This window comes from Antechinus flavipes, chromosome 3 (genome assembly GCF_016432865.1).
Source record: "Antechinus flavipes isolate AdamAnt ecotype Samford, QLD, Australia chromosome 3, AdamAnt_v2, whole genome shotgun sequence".
Lineage (NCBI taxonomy): Eukaryota > Metazoa > Chordata > Mammalia > Dasyuromorphia > Dasyuridae > Antechinus > Antechinus flavipes.
In genome coordinates, this window is record NC_067400.1 from 452,144,583 (window position 1) to 452,165,912 (window position 21,330).

Here is a 21,330-nt window from a genome sequence, read left to right on the forward strand (position 1 = left end):
GAGATAGATAGAGACAGAAAGACAAAGAAAGAGACAGAGACAGATGAAAAAAAATGAAGGACTAAAAGCAAACATCAGACCTTCAGGTCTCCCAGATCTAAAAATACAACAAAATGGCCTCTCTATAACAACTGCTGTGTTAGGAAATAATATCAAACATTTTCTGGATGCAATAACACTTGGGGGCCTTGCTCTGATCAAAAGTATCTCCAAATCTGTGTAACAATAATTATTTTTTGTCTCCCTACCAAAAAAAATCATGAATCCTCTTTGAATGAAGATATCACAGCAATTAATTTCTCATTTGTATTAAAATTTGTTTTGGGAAAATGTATTTATATCCAACCTAAGTCTGCCTGGGATTTACTTGCCCAAACAAATTATGAAACACACATCACCTGTAGTCGTGAAGATTTGAGTTCAAATTCTATCTAACAGTACCTACTTCCCAGGGTTGTTCTTTTTCAAATCTAGCCTTTGATACTAGTTATGTGAATCTGGGAGAAGCACTTTGCTTTTGTTTGCCTCAGTTTCTTCATCTGTCAAATGAAGTAATAGCACCTATTTCCCTAGGGTTGTTATGAAGATAAAATGAGATAATTGTTAAAAAAGTGCAACATCTGACATATAGTAGGTACTATATAAATGCTTATTTCCTTCCCTTACACAGGGTATAAGGAATGAATTGTTGTAGTTCGTCTATAGGATACTGTGTTTCCTCCCAAAAGATTAAAGAGAACTTCTAGAAAATATGTGCCTTGTCTAAAAATAGGCCAGACAAGAAGATGTCTTTGCTCTTTAGGAATGTGCAAAGGAGTCTATTTACTTGCCCTTCAAATTTGCAGAAATTTCTCTGTAACAGATCTAATAATTTTTAAAATGTCTATAAATTTATAAAGAAGGTAATTCTATTCTGTTAGGAGCCAATAAACATTTTCTTTTCAAATATTACTCATTGGGACAAAATGGCCACAGGGAAGGTGCCAGAGGGGATATAGAAGGATGAAAAAACTATTCAGTCATAAAGAAAAGTAGCCAAATTATTGATTGCATTGGGAGGCACAAGTTTCACAACTGCCTCTGTCTGCCAAGTTCTATGGAAAGCTTTGCATTAATTTTATGTAGTTTATGAAACCATTTAAAACACTAAGATAAAAGCTATTTACATCCAAATATGTTAAACAAGGAAGTGGATGGGGTGGTGCTGGGCTTACATCATGTCCCCAATCCTCTCATTTACCAATGGAATAAATACTGCCTTATAGGTTTCAGGTATCTAGCTATGGAGTCACAATCCTGAATTCCTTTTAAAATAATTATTCTATTGGGCTATCTTGGTATAATGGGCAAAAGGTGGCCAACAGACCCTCTTAGTGCCCCAACTGTAATGTGGAGTTGTGTTCCCCATAGACTACAAGAATGTCTGGTTAGGGCTGAGGACCAACACTAATGGTAGAAGAAGTGACCATGTTGACATTGGCTCTGCACTGAGTAAATTCTCTACTCCAAAAAAGCTATTGCCTGCTACTGGTTGGGAGGGAATTCTGAGTAATAACATATTTTATGTTCACCCCTACATATAATTGTAAATATATGGGAGGGTGGTGGCTACATTAGCACTTCCCAGGGAGGCAATATATTCCACTGCTCACTTTCTCCACTACATATTATTCATTTGAATAAGTTAAACATACACAAAGGTGGAGTTCAGGAGCTAAATTCTGTTGCTTAAAATAATATTGAGTTTATTAGATTACAGCTGGAAGCATCTGACCACCTCATTTTATAGATGAGGAAGCCAAAGCCTAGGAAGGTTAACTGATTTATCCATGACTGCAAAGGGAATAACAATCAGATATCAGATATGAATCCAGGATCTCTGACTACAGAACTATTGATTTTTTTCTATTGTACCACATTGCTTCATGAAATAGCTCATTTTTCTATTAATTACTTGTTAACCCCAAATGGTTCTGCATTAAAAAGAAACTCATCACTTTGACCTCCAACTGCCACCTGGAAAATAGATTGAGGCATGGAAAAGAAGCTGTAATCCAAAAGAAATAAGACAGGAGACAGGAGGGAAATTTTAGAGAATAAACTAGGAATTCAGGGTTCAATTCCTAGCCCTTTAGGCCCTTTACAAATGTACTGCTCTACAGAAAACCTGCTTAAGCAGGCTGTCATTAGCTTTGTTTTCAAGGAGGGCACAGTGCCCACCCAATATCTCTTTTCAGAAGAATATACTTGAAAACAATCAAGTTCAAAGACATCCCCAGAATTGTGAAGGCTGTCAGGCACATGAAGTCACCTGTCATCGACTGCCCTGGCAAGTTAAACACTTGACATTTTTGTCTCCATCGATAAGCTAAAAATGCTTAGTACTCCTGCTTTGTGTAAATGGCCCCCAACATGCCAGACAGATTTTGTTATTAATGCCTGGTGTTCTTTCACTGGAACACCAGAGCCAACCAACAGCTTGTGGCTGACTATTAAGCCTTTCTTTTGTAAGTGAATCTTGTGAAAGTCTGCTTAACTGTAATTAGCCCATATTAGTTGTACAGCAAATTAATTCTGGTCTTAAAAAAAGTTTCCGAATCATTCACTCTCTGTGTGTCTGAGAAAAGCTTAACAACAATAACAACAAAAAGTTGAGGGAGATTATCACTACAGGCTGTCTGAATATAAAGATGGCTTCCAAGCCTAGGGATTCCTCTGGTTCCAGATAGCTTCCCTAGCTAAAAATAAGGAGAAAGAGAGGGAAGGAGGGAGGGAAGGAAGGAAGGAGGGAGAGAAAGGGAGAGGGAGGGAGGGAGGGAAGGAGAGAGAGAGAGAGAGAGAAAGAGAGAGAGAGAGCGAGCGCGGGGAAGAGAGAGTGAGAGAGAGAGAGAATGACTCTATGGATTGATTCTAGGTCAAAAGCTCAAGAGAGAATTCAGTATAAGAAGGTTTGAATGGACTTTAAATTGCTGTTTTAGAAAGAAATAGAGAAAGAAGAATTTGCCTTGATAGAGGGAAGCTGTATTTCAGGAGGAATGTTTCAGAAGAAGAAAAATAATGTAAATTTAAATTATAATATAAACTAAAATATAAAAATTATGTAAATTTAAAATATAACACAAATGAAAATATGAAAAATAAAAATATGAAAAAAAAACTATTAGAATTTTTCTTTTCCCCCCCCAGTTGCTAGAGAGATTCCCTCTAAGATTATTTTCCATCTTGTCTATATATATATTTTTTAATATTTTGATTCATTTATCTCTTTCTCTCATTAGAATGTGAGTTCCTTGAGGGAAGGAATTGTTTTTGTCTTTCCCTAGTAGAGAGCCTAGCATGTAATAAACAATGAGTAAATAAAACAAACCAGCTCTTCCACTAGGCCCTTTGTAAATGTCTATTCCACAAATAACAACCTGTTTCCCTTTCATCTTAATCTTTTTGCTTTCTTAATCCTTCCATCTTGCACTCTCTGAAACCTGACTTCCTCCTAAGGACACAGCTTCTTCCCTAGTTTACTTTTCCCAGCAGTGGTTGAGCTTTCACATATCTAAGACTCACTCATCATGGCAGGACAACTGGAACACTGCTTGTTTCCCATTGCCATTTGCAGACCCTCCTTCTGCCACAAAGTCAGTAATCCTTTGAATCCTTTTATTCAATCAAGATTCTGATGGCTATTGTCCACTGACCTCCAGGACCCACTCCTTTCTTTCTTACTGAGTTCAGAGTTTGACCGATAGTCTTTTTCTCCATCCCAACCCTTGCCCACATACTAGAGGACTTCAGCATATGTTTTGATTATGGAAATGAATAAACATCCCAACCTCTCTGTCCTGGTTCTCCTCCTATCTATCTAATAGTTCTTTCCCTGTCTTCTTTGTTAGGGCTTTATCCAGATCAGCCTGTAGGTCATCAATGTCCTTCAAGGTACTCTCTTAGGTCCTCTTGGACTGACACATAATAGGCACTCAAGAAATACTTGTTGATTAATGGATTCCATGCTAATTAATTAATTAATTAACTGGTGAGCATGAAGTGTTATGAGATTAGATAACGGACAGATAATTTCTATTTTGAGATATCAGCCTACATGGCAAAGGAACATTTAAGGAACCAATCAGCAGGAGGAGATGGAGATAGAGTTCATTTCAAGTATAAGGATCAGCATGAGAAAAGTTAGGAACATTTAAGGAACCAATCAGCAGGAGGAGATGGAGATAGAGTTCATTTCAAGTATAAGGATCAGCATGAGAAAAGTTATGGAAATGTTGAACTGGGATCTTGTTCAAGAGAGAGAAAGTGGACTCTTTTGACTGGGACAGAAAGTATTTGAAGGAAAGACAGAGAGAGAAGAAACATTTTCCAAACATTAAACTACTATGCTGGGTGTATGCCTTCCTAAATAATCACATCAATTCACATCATGGTATCAAACTCAAGAGGATATAGGTTAGAAAAGCAGATAAACATTATGCCATAGTGTCATATGTCAGAGGTTTATTGCTATTTTCAAAATGAATTTGAAATATTTAATTTTTAAAAAATGGTATGGACCACCAAAGTAAAATGTCCTTTACTAACTCTATTCTGAAAATTTTAATCTTCCTTTAAGGGAGTGGTAAATTGATCCCTGTGCTTATTCCTCCCCTTCTCCCTTAACCCCCTGCAAATCAGGAAGGACTAGGTGGCAAACTTCTTGACTTCTACGTGGGAAGCCCAGATTTAGTTCTTCATCTACACAGTGGTCTTTTCTCTGAGATCTCCTCTCTGCTGGCCAATGAAAGAGGACTGCTGTTTGAGTCCATCAAATAAATGCAACTATTTTCTCTTGCTGAACACTGAGGAGGTTTTCAGTATTTTCATAGGAAAAGTCCATGTCTCAGTTGTGTTTTTCACACCTCAGGGAGTTCAAATCTCTGCCCACCTTCCCCTTAAGAAAACAAAAATTCTAAAAGCTCTTTGTGTTCAATATCCCTAAAAAGAGAGGAGGAAAGACATTGATTTCTACCTTGTTTTTAAAACAATTTCACCATACACTATGGCTTTGTTTTAAAAGCTGTTTACATGCTCATCTATACAATTCATGAAGAACAACAGTAACAACCATGATGTAGATAACCAGATAATATGTAAATTATGCCTTAATTGGAAGATGGGCATTTTGAAATTTTATCAGTTCTTAATGGATAAATCATTTATCAAATAAGTTTTTATAGTGGACTAAAAAGAGAAAGCAATTACAAGTAGATCATATTTACCGAGGAGGATCTTTATTAATAAAACAGGATTTAAGCAACTTTTTCAATTGTGTTCAGAAATGCATACATAAATATAACAAATATAAAATGATAATCTTATGTTATTGTCATATACAAATTTTAAGTGACCCCAAGATCAATGGAAGGCTGTATAGCAGGCAGGAGTGGACTACAGAACATGATTAGCAATGATTCTCATAAAAGAAATATCATAAAAGATGTTATTTAGGATGTCTATGTCCAGAAAAAGAGGTGGGTTAGTCTGGTGACAATAATTAAGACAGAGAAAATAGACAATCTTAATAGTACACTGGTAACTACTAAGTATTTAACATATCAATATTTAGTACTTTGGGAAGATCCTCTATATAAAATTTATGGAAAAATGAAGACAAGAATTAGAAATGATATAAAGGGCTAGTTGGATAGGGTACCTTCACCATCTCCCAAGAGATCACAAATACACTTAAGTATCCGCATGGTAACAAAACCAAAATTTCATACATATTCCCAATGTCATATATATTATATCTTTTCTTGATCAAATTCCTATATAATTCTTCTAACAAATTAAGATGTCTAAAAAACCCTCTATGGAATAATGTAGATAAGAATCTTCAATACAAGTATATAATGTTATCTAAACTAATTTTCTTTGTGAAAATTTTGATTTCTTTTATTTTTATGTCTCCTTAAATTTCAAAACCCCAGCTTCATCTAGAAAGGCATTCCCTTTAACATAGCATAAGAAAGATAAAGAAGTATTTGGAAAAGGAAAAAAACTAACAAACATATAAAGTAAATCTGATTGTATATGCTATATTCCATACTTATTGTCCATCTTCACTCCTGCAGAAATATCAAGGAGGTTAGGTTAATTTTCAATATAAGTTTGAGTGCTAATTTTTTAAATGGTTCAGATATCAATACTGCATTGAATTTCTCAATTTCAACATAGCAGAATTGTATTCATTGGAATTTTTCCCAAAAAACTTGTCATAAAATTCTGTGTGCAAAGACAGAATGCCATAGTAGCTATTAGAAATTATTGTTAGTTAGTGCCTTGCTGTAGGATTTAATTATACCAGTGATTTACTATCCATGTTTAATCCTTGAAATAACTGCTCACCTGTATTTACTTAATAGTTGCCTTCTTCAGTACTATAGGTATTTAATAAATCCTGTGTCACTAAATCAACTAGTTTCACTGTTTTGGTTAAAAAAACAAAACAAAACACTTCACTAATTTGAAATAAAAGTCAGGTAGAAAACCTTTATTATTTATTATGTCATCTCAGGGATAGACGATTTTATTGACAAGATTTCTTCAGTGAGCTCTGAGCAGAAACAATTTTTAACCAGAATAAATAGAATATCAAGAAATAATGAGGGTCATATAAGCTGTTTCTAGCTGGCCTTGGAACTGGGAAGTTTGTTGTATTTGGGGAGAAAGAGCAAAGATTTGCTAAATACTAGTCTGCTATTGGCCTTGGACAGAATGCCTCTGTGGCTGGCCTGACAAAAGATCTGGCATAGAGGAAATGAAACAGGTGTACCCGCTTAATCTATGCTGAAGTGGAGGCTGGTTTAAAGGAAACAACACTCATGTCAAGAGAGCAAATAATACAAAGCCCTTCTGTCTCTGATTTCATAATTGTAATAATATGCAAAATACAAGAGAATTTTCAGCCCACAGCCTCTGCAGAGGTTTAAAAATTTATATCACAAAAATCAGATATATCTATATATTTATTGGATAATGGTATGTTCTACAAACCCAGATGAAAACGGAGGATGAAAAGTGACAGGCTTTCTCTGCCAATAATTTGCCTGATGGGATTTTGTCATTATTAGTATTTTAAGTTTCCATGACATCACCAAAGGGAAAACCCCTCTTATGGATTTTTGTTGTTCAGTCATTTTTTAGTCATATATGATTCTTTTTGACTCCCTTTGACCCTTTTCTTGGCAAAGATACTGCATGGTTTGTCATTTCCTTCTCCAGCTCATTTTACAGATGAGGCAACTGAGGCAAGTACATTTAAATGACTTGCCCAGAGCTATACACTGGTAAGAATCTGAGGCTAGATTTGAATTATGAAGATGAGGCTTTCTGACTACAGGCCTGGCCCTTGATCCTCGCTGCCCACTCTGTCACAAATTACTATGTTCTTATTCCCAAATTCAACCTCTCAGACTAGTCTTTTGGTGATGAGCCTCTTAACCTTAGCTAAGATGGTCATTAGAAAGACATACATATTAAAAATTTTTTCCCTACTAGGGGAAGCTTGCCTTCCATTTGTCTGAACTCAAGGTCATCTTCACACTATGAAAAATTCAACCATGAAAAGGGAATATGTTGAAAGAAATGTGTATTTTAATGAGTATTTTAAAAATCAAGCATTTGCCTTTTGTCAGATTCCTGTGATTTTTGACTTATTTCCCAACCTAAGATTCTGACAAAAATCTAATAGAAAAGAGAATAACTTAGTGATTGCTGATAATGCACTGAATTTGGAGTTAGGAAGACTAGGGTCTAAATCCTAGACTTCACAAGATTGTGTGACTTTGGCCAGGTCACTTATTTCTCTGTGCCTCATTTTTCTCAGTTATAAACTAAGGGGGTTGTATTTGGTGGTCTCCAGATTTACTTCCAACTCTAAACAGAGGATCCCAACCTTTGCTGATCTTGGGACCATATAGACATAGTCCTCTGGTTTTTTCTGTAAACTCTGTATCTCTTTGGCTCTTGCCATTAGATAACATCACTGCTCTTATGAAAATATATGAGAAAAAGAAAGAATGCTACAAATCTTGCTGACAAAGACATTTTGGCATCCTTTAACAAAACACAGAATTGTATTAAAACAACTTTCCCAAACTAACCAACCCACACCAACATGATTTCATCAAGAATTTTAAAACATCACTGCTATCCAAATCAGATGAAACTAAGCTGTGTGCCATCTTTTATATTTCTCAAGAGCAGAAATTAAGTTCTAAGTACCTTTCCTAAGGCTATACACATTCTTGCTGGCATTAATTAAAGCTTTAATTTAAGTTTCTTGGAAGCATCTAAGTATAATTAGAAAGTTATACTATGCAAAAATTTTTAAAATGATGGCTATAAAAACAGCAATTGCCCATATCCTTTAAAAAAATCTAACAGTATAACTGACTTTAACTTTTAACATGTAGCTTATAAGAGACCTTTTAATTTAATAGTGGGATAGTTATGAAAATATCCAAGTAAATGTCAAAAAGCTCTTGAGCCTTCAAAATATCAAGCCTCTGATGAGAATATTCTCATGTATTAAAAATGAATGGAGGATTTGATGCATTTTGATGGGTAATTTAAAAAAATATTGCTTGAACAAACAGTTCATAGTCTAATGTGATGATTTCACAGAGCATTACAGCACTATATTATAACCTTCAGAGATCCCTTTTCTTCAACTAGACCCAATAATTTAATGTTAAATAGTTATTCATTGGAAGAAAGGGAGAAGTATTTGAGTTTTTTATTCTTTCTTTTTGTCCTCATTCGGTGTCTACAAGTAACATTAAATAACATTTGTGAATATTTAAAACATCTACAAATACTTCTATTTGTGTCTACCAGGAAATATCAAGAAAAACATGCCAGATGTCACATCATTCTTCAAAAAAATGAGCAGCTGGTACACTGTGAGGCAACAATGCAAATTTGTCTCCGCCCTGCTGGATGTGAAAGGAAGACTAATAACTGGTGAGAAGGCACAGAATCTTTCTGCATACAAGAGAAGTAACAAAAATCTCAAGCAACTATTGTTTCACACATATATTTCTCCTTTCTTTTATGGCTAGACTCTTTGAGAAGTCTAGCTGCAATTGATACCTCCACTTCTTTTCTTTGCAATTCTTTTCTAAATTCTATGCAAACTGGCTTCTGATTTCATCAGTCAACTGAAATTGTTCTCTCCAAAGTCACTAAGGATCTCTTAATTGTCAAATTTAGTGACCTTTTCTCAATGTCAAACACTCAACTCTCTTATACTGTTAATTATTGTTTTCTCATAGATAACTCTCTTTTCTAGGTTTTTTTTTTTTTGGTGACATTATTTTCTCCTTTTATTTATCTAATTTCTCCTCAATCTCTCTTGCTAAATATATATCCAGGTTATGTTTATTAACAGTAGGTATTCCCCCAAACTCCTGGGTCCTCTTTTCTTTTCCATCTATTACTATCTCATTTGGCAATCTCATTAACTAATATAGGTTCAGACTGTTGTCTTTATGCAGATGATCCTTAGATCTGTATATCCAATCCTCATCTCTCTTGAGCTGTAATAAATGTTTGTTGACTGATCAATTGACTTGTAAAACAAATCACAGAGAGATAATCATAAGGCCTGGATACTATAGGTTAAAAAATCACATATGAAAACTATGCCGATCTCTCAGAATCAGAAGACAAATTGAAAACAGAAATAATTCACTTGTTATCAAAGAAAAAATATTACAAGATAACAGAAAGAAAGAGGTCAAGTTACTAATGAACCACAGTCAGGATCACACAAAACTTGGCAGCTACCATTATTAAATGAGAAGATCTTAGATTAATGAGAAGATCTTAGATTCTAAAAGGCATTAGATAAAGGCTTATAACCAAAAATAATTTACCCTACATTCCTGATTAAAAAACTAGAACTAAATTTAAAAATCTGAACTTCAAACACAGGGTGAAGAAAAAACCTAGCAATGTAATTTCATTTAAACAGAGCCTTAGTATCTAAAAGGGTCATAGAGGAAGTTAAATAAGATGAAAGATGTTGGGGTAAATCTGTTCTCATTTAACTACAGTAATAGAGAAAAAAAGAAAGGGGGAAAAAGGAAAAAAGAAACTTACTACTCACAACTGGTTGAAAGAAACAAGTTTACATCATGGAGGAAGCAGAAGGAGGGAAGTGGTATATGTATGAGCCTCATTTATCTTAACTGGGCAAAAGAAGTTTTAACATATATATACAAATTCGTTTATATACTCACAAAGAATTTGGTGTAGAAATACATTTAACTTCCCAGGAAAAACACATGTGGACTAGAAGAGAGAAAATCTATGAAGTAGGATAGTCTTGGGGCAGCTAGGTGGTGCAGTGGATAGAGTGTCAGACCTCAAGAAAGGAGAATCTGGGTTCAAATCAGGTCTGATTCTTACTAGCTGTATGATCCTCGGTAAGTCACTTATCCCTTTTCACCCAATTTATACTATGATTGATTTTTAACTTGACGTCTCTATACTCTAATCAATACTGCACATAATGTATAACTACTCTATCACTTTTCTCCCCTGTAACAATCTTCAAAAGTACCCACTTGCTTATTTCTTAATTTCTAAATTCTTCTGTCTTTCAGAGTTTTTCATGTTTTGTAGTTACCTACTTTCTTGATAATATTTCCTATTCCTCTATTGCATAAACATTAAAAGTACTTACTGTTTAACAAAAAATGGTCTTCTTGCCTTTGCCTTTTCATTCATATTATTCTTGGTACACAAAATGCCTAACTAATCCATCTTAGCCTATCAAAATCACACATTTGAGAGTTGCCTCAAATGTTCCTTTTTCATCAAATGTTCCCTTCCCCAATCATCTCAGTGAGATATAACCTCCTGGTTTTTTCTCCTCCAATCTTTTATTAGACTTTGTACTTAAATGACATATATTAAGTAGTGCCCAATATTAGAATTATGTTACAGAATCATAGAATCTTAGGGATCTTAGTGTCTATCTAACGGAGAATTCCCTTCTACAACATACCTTTTAAGTCATCTAGTTTTGCTGAAAAATTTCCAGCAAAGGGAATACCAACACCTCCCAAGGCAACCAATAAATTTACCTTTAATTGTTAGGAAAATTTTCTTTATATTGAAGATAATAATTAAAACCAAATTATATTTTTCTTATATTCCCAATTGTTCCTCTTTGGGACCATTGCATTGCTTCTAGTTCTACTATATGAAGCCAAAAAAATTTAACATGATTTATTAGGCCTACTAAATCATAAATTTTTTGAAGATCATACATTGTCTTAACCACCTCTGTATCTCACAGTGTCTAGAGTACTTGCACTGCAGAAATTATAATTATTTTTCTCTATTCAGTGAAAACATGTCATAGGCCATTCATCCAGAAAGAGGATATAGAGGAAGAATAACACAGAGATAACCTAAAAGCTGTATATTGTAAACCTTCCAAAGAATGCCATTCTGATGTTATTTAAAAAGCACTGAATGAAAACAATTTCCCAACTAAAGAATTATTTTTTGTCACAAAGCTGTGTATACATATATACCTCAAACAACAAGGATTTATAAATATTTTAGCTTCCCTTACATTCTTATAGAACAGTGCCAGACTTTTGCATTAATTCTAAGTTATCTGCCCTTTTTTCTATGTATGACTTTGGAATCTGAGTTGGTTGATATGCAGCCAGATCAGGTTATTTAGAAAACTTTTACTTTCCTCGTACATAGAATTATTTGTGTCAGTATAGATATTATTTTCACTGGAGCAGGTCACAACCCTTTTATACTTAGTACGTGGCCTTTTAAAGTTAATTCTACCTAAAAATTCCTCTTTCCCAGCCAACCTGGTAATGAATTTCTCCAAAATTAGCAGGGATCATTCTCTGACAATTGAGATGAGCAAATTCAACCTAGTAAGACATCTGTTAAAGGTCTCTCTGCCAAAGCAAAGCAGCAGATAAATTACCGACCAACTCTGGCTTGTTCAAAAATATATCCTTTAGAAGATGGAGGAAGAAATGACTATTTTAGATCCAATTCTGACAAATATGAAGGATTTTACTGAAGAATTTGAAATGCTTAAAGCTTGAGAGAAAGCGATTATGCTATTTTAGAATTTATGATTAGTAAGGAGGGGAGAGCCACTCACTGACTGACATGGACCCAATCAATTAATAAATCAATGAATCAGTAAACATTTGTTAAGTGCTTACTATGTGTGCCAGACACTGAGTTAAGAGCAGATATCAAAGAACCCATGACTCAAGACTTTACAGGGGAAGTTGATAAATCAATATGGAACTCACAGGAACAAAACTCTGATGATTTCCAATCAACACAAATAACTTCTGTAAAGAAAGAAACTTATGTGGCTTCCCAGAGAATTCATTGACAAAATCAGATTTAAAAGATATGTATAAAAGATGGAATCAAGGGCAGATGATTTAAAATTAATGAAAAAGACTGACAAAGTCATAAAAATATCAGGGAGGCTAAAGGGCATGCTATCACAAATGTCATTATTTTAGGCTGGGAGTTTCATGAGATAGATTTAAAAGACCCTAAGTTCATAGTAGTTCTGCCTTTGGAAGTATGTTATAAAACCTTGTAAATATGTCCTAATTTGAGAATGAAAACTTTCTAACAGAATAGACTAGGAAAAGAGGTATATGGAGTTGTAGAGAGAAAAGCATGCAAAATTGGGATTCCAACCTTATACAAAGGATCTAAGCTCTGAAACTTATTAGTTCTGAGACCCTGATCAAGTCACTTGATCTCTTTCTACCTCAGTTTCCTCCATAGTAAAACAAGGATAATAATAGCACTTACTTCACAAGACTGTTGCGATGATTGGATGAGATAATATCTATAAATTTGCTTTCTCCTATGTATCTTCCAGAGCTATTCTGCCCCTCACTTCATAAGTAAAGGGACACAGGGAAATGCAAATGACAGGTATTTGTGAGAAATATACCAGTCAAGTATAGGATTTAACAGAATAAAAAAACAAGCTTAGATATTTATCTGAAATAAGGTGGTGGTGGTGGAAGTAGTAAGTACAACCAGTCTGTTCTTTTTCTTCAGTCCTTCAGTCATTTGAAAAAGTACTTGTGCTAAAAAAACACAAATAAACTCATTTCTATATCTTTTTTTAAAAGCAACAATAAAAATATCTATGTTGGGGACAAAAGGTGATCAGATAAGTTCTAAGTACCTTCTAGCACCCATGCCTAGGATCTCAAGAAGGACATAGGATAATAATAACAGATGAGAGAGAAAAAATAGTGACATCTCTTTTGTCCCTCACCTCAGGTGAAGGATCTTAAGACTGGAAATTATAAAATGAAAATAATTTAGAGGTAATTGAAAGGCAGAAATAAAGAGACTGTAAAACAAAAACTTAGCTATATTGTCCCATTCTACTCTATATTGGTCAGAACACATATGGAGTATTGTGTTCAATTCTGAGAAAGCCAGATTTCAGGAAAGACCTTGAAAACCTGAAGTGCATTCAAAGGAAGACAACCAAAAATGATGAGGAGATGCAAAACCATGGCACAAGAATATCAGCTGAGAGAACTGGGATCTTTAGCCTGTGAGAAGACTTAGTATGGAGATAAAAGCTATCTTTACATATTTGAAGATCTTTCATGAGGAAAGGGATTTTGCTTAGTTGCAGAGTAGAATAGTTATAAATATTTAGATTTTTACTACATAGAATTAATCAAATAACCATTTATTTAGCACCTAGGAAACACTTATGATGTAGTGGAAAGAGTGATGACCTGAGGAATTTGGAAATTAAGATCTAATCCAACTGTAGACACTCGCATACATTATAATCATGGGCAAATTACAACCTTGACTAAACACCCTCCTCCTCTCCCCTGTTCTTTCAAAACAGTGGACACCAATAGCTATAGCATCAGCACATCATGTCAAAGGTAATACTTGAGCTGAATCTTGAGGCAAGTAAGGAAAATCTCCTCTTGACAATCATAGACAGTGCCTAGGCACATATTGATAGATGAATTGGCTAGGTGATTGTTCATTTGCATGTTGTAGTACAAGCAATATGCATTTTTTATCCACTTTGTTTTCTCAGTGTGGTTAGTTAAAGTATTCTTTTTATGTTACTGTGAATTGCCCTAAGAAGGCTTTGCAATATTCTAAGATTCAGTGCAAGTAGTCTCATGCAATCTATGATTAGGATCGTTTGAAGAAACTCATCATTGATTGGGAATTTTTTTTGGGTAGGACTTTTGTACACACCTTTAATGAAAATACATCTACAGGTTTGACAATTTATTTGATGCCAATACTTGTGAGATTCTTGAACAAACTCACCTCTGGTACATTATAAAAATCATATGCTACATTATAAAAAAAAGTATTTCTAGTATGTTGCCTAATAAGAGGACATCAATAACAGAGATGCAAAATCAACTTCACTCATACTGAAAGGGAGACTTCTAAAGTAGCAATACATAGATATTGTAGTAACTTCTAGACTGAAGCAGAAACAGGAATTAAGGAGGGTATCATTCCTGATCAGAGGTCTGGCTAGCACATAGGATTAAGCATTTCTAATTATTTCGATGTTCTAAGAACCATAAGTATTTAGAGTCTTAATTTTTTGTATGAGCTGAAAAAGAAAATTTACAGGCAGAATTTTCATAATTACTATCACCAGAAAGTACTGATTGCATGCTTAAGTGCACATGGCTCAGGAAAAACATAATTTGCCCTAGCTAAATTCTGAATGTCTTTATTATCCCAAGCAAGGAACAAAGAGGTGTAATCCTTTAGCAATGAAAAGGATTGGATCCAGGAGAGGAAAATCAGACAAGTAAGTATGGTAAAATCTGTATTAGATGGGAAGCAGACCCCTTGTTTTGAATAAAGCCTGTTTTAAATTGGCCATATGACCCCATTTCTTGCTGTCTTAGAGAGGAAAATATCCCTTTTTTGAATCCTTCCCCTTCCCCCAAAGCTATTCAAAAATTAGAGTACCTTGACTTCTTGATTTAATGACCTTCAGTCCTTCAATACAGTTCATTACTTAGCAACTGAGCTTGTTTCCTAGGGCCAATCAAAACACTCAAACCAAAAGGTTCTATTTAACTTCAGATGCTGTGTTTGGTGGGAAGTATTATTGGAGTATCAGAAGGAAATGGCATGTGAATAATAGGGTATGACCTTTTGAAATAAGAGCTGTCCTGCTTGCAAAAATTAATCATAATGCCACAGCAAAGGTCGCTGCTGCCAACAAGTACACGTGTGCATTCACAGGCTCTGAAATGCAAACAATGGAAAAGCAGTCTGATAGTGAATTACAGCATGGTAATGACCTGGGTATTTATGTTCAGTGTTTCAATCTTGAGATCCACACCTTGGACCTTAGTTTTGTCTGTCATTTGTAAAACATGTCTGTCGATCATTTGTAAAACATGAGAACATAATACTCCCAAAAGACAACTTTTCAAATTGTTTTTTAAAATGTCTTTTATTTTCATTAATAATATAAATATGTATCTACACTAAAAAGTCCAACAGACTTTGAGAGCTATTTGACTATTAGTGTAAGGAAAAATATTAAGAATTTTCTTTTGATAACTATCAATGGGAGAAAAATTAATAGAAAACCATTAACACATGACATTTCAGCAAATTATTCTCTTTCCTAAAGAATTACTTCATGATATTTTTCCTGTTTTTGAAAGAAAAGTTCCCTTTTCTATCCTATGGAGATTTTTATATTTGTGGCAAATTTAATTTAATTTCTGAATAGTCACAGCCAGAATAAGTTTCCTGGATGAAAAAGCAAATGAGATGCTTTGAATATATATAATGGCAGCTACCATCATCAGTAAGGAAAATGAAACTGCATTGAATAGCACCCAGGAAAAAAAGAGAATCTGTGAGCTCTCTTGAAAGATTAGCTTCATTCAGCAACTAAAATAAAACCTCACAGCCATTATTTTTTGCTTTCATCCCCAAATAATGCTTGGTTTTGAGTTAGTCTGAGTTTTCAGCTTTTTCGATGAAATTTGTGTTGAGAGATTCCATTGAGTTATTATTGTTATCTAATTTATAAACACTATTTCAGCTAGATGGTGCACTGGAGCATGGGCCCTGAAGTCAGGACAAGCTGCAGGGCTCAGACGTTTAACATTCATTAGAAGGGTGATCCTGAGCAAGCCACTTAACCCCAACTGCTTTGCCAAAAATAAATATTTTTTAAAAAGACTATTTCAAAAATATGTATGTATGGATGTATGTATGGATGCATAATAAAGAATCCCACAGAAATATCCATGTATTGTGCATATATATACCTATATATATGTACCCATTTCCAGTAGCAAGTACTTCCATAGCAAAGATTAATATGTAACATATTTTGATTATTTGGAGATTATGGCCAGGAAAAAAGTGATATTTTTATAATCTAAAATTAAAATATACTGCCATTAGAATAAAATCCCCTTTAAAGGTAATTCTCATAACCACAGCATTACTTTGTTTCTATTTGTACACTATTCTATTTAGTTCAATTCAAGAAGCATTTATGAAGTGCAGGTCCTTGTGTTAGATGGTAGAAATAAAAAGGGAAAAAAAAAAGAAAAGGGGATTTCTTGCCCTCAAGAAGCTAATGTTCTATAGACACACATGTACTAAGTACAAGATAAGCTGGGGAGGGAGACAGAACCATTGTCAGAAAAGGCTGTGGAAAGAAGAACCAGAGTAGAGTCTTGAAGGGAAACTAAGGTTTTTAAGAGTCATAGTTGAGGAAAGAGAATCTGGCATGAATGGGAGACAGCATGTAGGAAGATAGGGGGATAGAATGAGGGTCCTGGGGAAATACCTGTAGGGACAGTTTGTCCAGCAGGTCCACTGTGTGGAGTAAAGTGAATAAATTAGGGAAAGGTAGACTGGAATCAACCTAGAGGCTACTTACTTGAGGAGTTTGTATTTTATAGTAAATGTAAATGGGAGCTACCAGAGATTTCCGATTAGATTAGTCACCTCTGTGCTTCAGAAAGATACTTTTGGTATCTGTAATAGTGATTTAAAAAGGGAGAGGAAACTAATTATAGAGGGCACTGCGATAATTCAGGTGAGTGAGGAGGGGCTTGAATTAGAGTTATGGTCCTGTGTAGATGAAGAGAAATGTGGAAGAAACTAATTATAGAGGGCACTGCGATAATTCAGGTGAGTGAGGAGGGGCTTGAATTAGTTATGGTCCTGTGTAGATGAAGAGAAATGTGGAAGTAACAAGAGTTAGCAAGTAATTGGAAAAGGAGGATGAGAAAGAGGGAAGAGTAAAGTATAACTTGAACTGGGATGACCGGAAGGATGGTGGTACCTTGAATAGAAATAGGTAAAGCTGGAGGAAAAGGGAAAAAAATAAAAAGTAAATAATTAGATTACTTAACTTAGATATCTTACTCTTTTAATCTTTCACTTGCTGGTAGTGTGAGGGAGGGGAAGAGGAGGAAGAAGGGAGAGAGGAGGAAATACTTAGTGCCTACATCTAAAGGATATATTATGTAAGAGAACTAGCTAATTTATCTCTTTGAATTTCACTTAAAATCCAAAATGATATCTACACACTAAAATCAGTTGGCCATTTTCACCCTATCTGCTTGAACAATTTGTCAAGTAAGACATCATGAATAACATTTACTTAAAATGTTGCAATGTAAGGAAATTATTTAAATACTTTGGGAAAACATTTATTAACCTTGTTGCAAGATTTCAACAAGATTGTGCATGTTAGATAATTGACAACATGATTAATGATTTGGTTTATAAAGACCCATCCCAAAAAGATATTTACTCATCAAAGCAAAGTAGCTCTATGTTTCATTTAAAATAAATTTTCAAATTCCTAAAGTCCTGAAAGGATTCAAGATAAGAGTTTTTTTATCTTTTAAAAAATATTTCTTAATGTCTTTTGCATGTATCTCATAGACTCACAGACATAAGGCAACATTCCACTAGAATTTTCACAGCTCATCTTTAGAGTATGGAATATTTTCACAGTATGCAGATGATGAGGACTGGGCTAGGCGTTTGGACCATTGATGTTTTCTTGAGGGACCTTTTTCAAGAGAAACCTGTTATAGCTCAGAATCAGATTTAAAGACGTTGAAGGCAGCAGGCTCTGATTAATGAAAAAAAAACAATAATAAATCTTATTTATTTAACAAAGTATTTTCTTGGAGACAATTCATTGTGATATTCAGATCTTGCCTAGTCAAGTGTGAGATTTATTCTTCTTACAGAGGAATAGGCAAGAATATGTATATTTTATATTACAAAATCCTTGCTTTTTAATAAGCATTAATTGTAACTTTCCAGTGATTATTGGAAAGATAACTCAAAGCACATACTCTATTTGAGGATAAATGGTGCCATCTTCTTATATGGACAGTGTTTTTAAATATTTTTTAAAAATTGTCTTTTTAATTCCAGATTAGATTTATCTAATTTTAGAGTTAGTCACTAAATTACCTGCTCTTGTTTCTAGTGTAAAATTACAGTAGGTGGGACAAAAAGTCTAAGATACAGGGTCTGTGTTAAGTTCTTTCTCCACTCCATTTCCAACCCAAGAATTAGGCTAAATTTCCTAAAAGGTAATTAAAATTAGGATTTGATCAGCCTGAGAAACAAGCAAAGCTCATTTTATACCTCCCTGCACCCAGTTTCCTGGTATCTAGCATCTGACCTGAAATGACTTTCTGGTCACTTACAGACATATAAAGGCATATGTACCCCATACCAAGCCAGATGTGGGGTATGTCCCAAGTCTGTAAATCAACACACCCAATCTTCCTGATTAGATACATTTTTATATAAAAATGGAAACAAGATATGGCAAAGCATATTCCTGATCTAAGCACTGGCATATTCTTCTTGTTGAATATTTTTCTCTACGAAGGCTAATTGTTCAATGACCTACGGATGCCTCATTTCAGCCAAACATGAACTCAAACTAGTAAGGTCCCCATCAGAGTCATCTCTGTTCCTAACAGGAGGCAAGAAACAAAAGTACATTCAGGAGTAACATTAACACCTGGAAACATTTTGCAATATAATTAGCAACAATTCAGCAAGTAGTTAATTGTTTCCACTATCCATGTTTATGTTAGCTAGTTATGACTAATGTTAGTTACCTTTAATCTTCATGCATGATACTTCATTACAGATTCATGGGTGGTGCAATGAAATTTGGCATCTAGATTACTTCAGAGTCAGTTCCCTAGCTTTGTTTTTCATGATTAGTTAGCATTGTCATCTCAAAATAAAAAATTTTCCATGAAAATTTTTTCTCTTACACAAAGAAAGACTTTTCTTTTTTTTGTGGAAGGTAAGGGGAGTATGACTTCAAACTTTTACTTCCAGAATGTTACAATGAGAACTTCTGTGAAATATCACAATACAAGAATGTTAACACATGGGTCTATTATTATTATTTTTTTACAGATGATTTACATATCCAGCCCAGTATCTCTCCTACCCCTTAATTCCTATCACCAACTGCCTTCTAGATATTTTGAACTGACAGTTCCAGATGTATTTAAAATTCAATTATCTAAAATTGAATGCATTAACTTTCTTCCTGAATCTTCTCTCTTCCAAATTTTCCTATTTTGTTTGAAGGAATCCTTTCAGTATCTTCACATTCATAATCTTGATATTCTGAAATTCCTCACTTTCCATAAATTTAATTAGTTGTCAAATCTTGCTATTTCTGCCTTCACAATATTTCTTCTATCCAATTCCTTTCCACTCACACAAGTACAATGTTTGTTCAACCTCTCCTAAGCTGTTGTCTTCCTGCCTTAAGTCTCTTACTGCTTCAGTCCATCCTATATAGGGCCCCTTAAGTAATTCTTCATAAGCATAGATCTGGCCATGTGATTTCATTACTGAACCAAATACCACTGACTTCCTATTGCCTTTAGGATAATATAGATAAATTTCTCTGTTAAGTTTTCAACACTCTACAAATCCTATGTACAACCTACCTCTCCATTTTTATTGCACATTACTTCCCTTCTAATGCTCTGCCATCCAGCCAAACTGGCTTTCTCTCTCTTCCTAACACAGAACATTCAATTTCATACATACTTAACTTTGCACTGGTCATCCATCTTCTGTCTCTCTGATGTGGCAATGTCTATTTCTCATTCCTGAATGTACTCCCATGGTATTCTGACTCACAGAGTCCCTCTTTTCTATTAAGATGTAGTGGTTCAAACACAGAGCTTTTCCTAATGTCCCCAGCTGCTAGTTTCCCAAAACATTATACATATATGTAATATATATAAAACTATATTGTATATGTACTTATATCTATATTATATGTGTTTACATATATATGTGTATATATATGTGTGTGTGTGTGTGTGTGTGTGTGTAATCTCTCCAAATAGTATGTAAGCTCCTTGAGAGTAAGGATTGTTTCATTCTTTGTCCTATATGCCCAAGGCTTAAGGCAGTATCTGGTACAAAGTAGGCATTCAACATATGATTGAGAGATCATACCACACAACAGAGAATATATTCTTATTAAAAACTTTATTTATTTTGTTTTTAATTTATGAAATGAGTATTTCCATAACAGATAGAAAAAAGATAGATATGAAGCTGAAAATTAATAATGCAAAACTTACTATTTCTTTGATATATATAATAGTTATATACATTTCTTTTTTTCCTCCTCTCCCCCTTGTCTTAGAGATGGCTACTGTTAGATACAAATATATACATTTATAAAATCAACTTCACAAACTTATTTTTATTAATTCTTTTTCTGGAAGAATATAGCTTTGTAGTCAATTTGGGTATTTATAATACATAAAGTAACTTAGTCAAAGTTGTTCTTAAAACAATTTTGTAATTACCATAAACAACATTCTCTTGGCTCTGCTCATTTCACTCTTCATTATTTTATGCAAGTCTATCCATGTTTTTCTAAGATTATCAAGCTCATAATTTCTTATAACATAGTACTATTCCATCTCAATCAAATACTACAACTTGTTCCTCATTCTCCAATTGTTGGATATCATTTCAATTTCCCATTCTTCACTACCACAAAAAAAAAGCTGCATAAATATTTTAGACCACATAGGTTCTTTTCCTTTTCCCCTAATCTTCTTTGGAAATATATCTAGTAGTGACATAATATAGCATATATTCAACACAACTTGAATATGAGCTAATCACTGAAACCTATTCCATGAAAAAGGATGAGACAAATTAAAATTA

The 21,330-nt window shown here is 34.2% G+C and overlaps 1 protein-coding gene across 7 annotated transcripts in view; it reads right to left on the reverse strand.

The window, feature by feature from the left end:
* FRY (FRY microtubule binding protein) overlaps positions 1-21,330 on the reverse strand; it is a 514,411-nt gene that overhangs the window by 204,996 nt on the left and 288,085 nt on the right. The window lies entirely within an intron of this gene.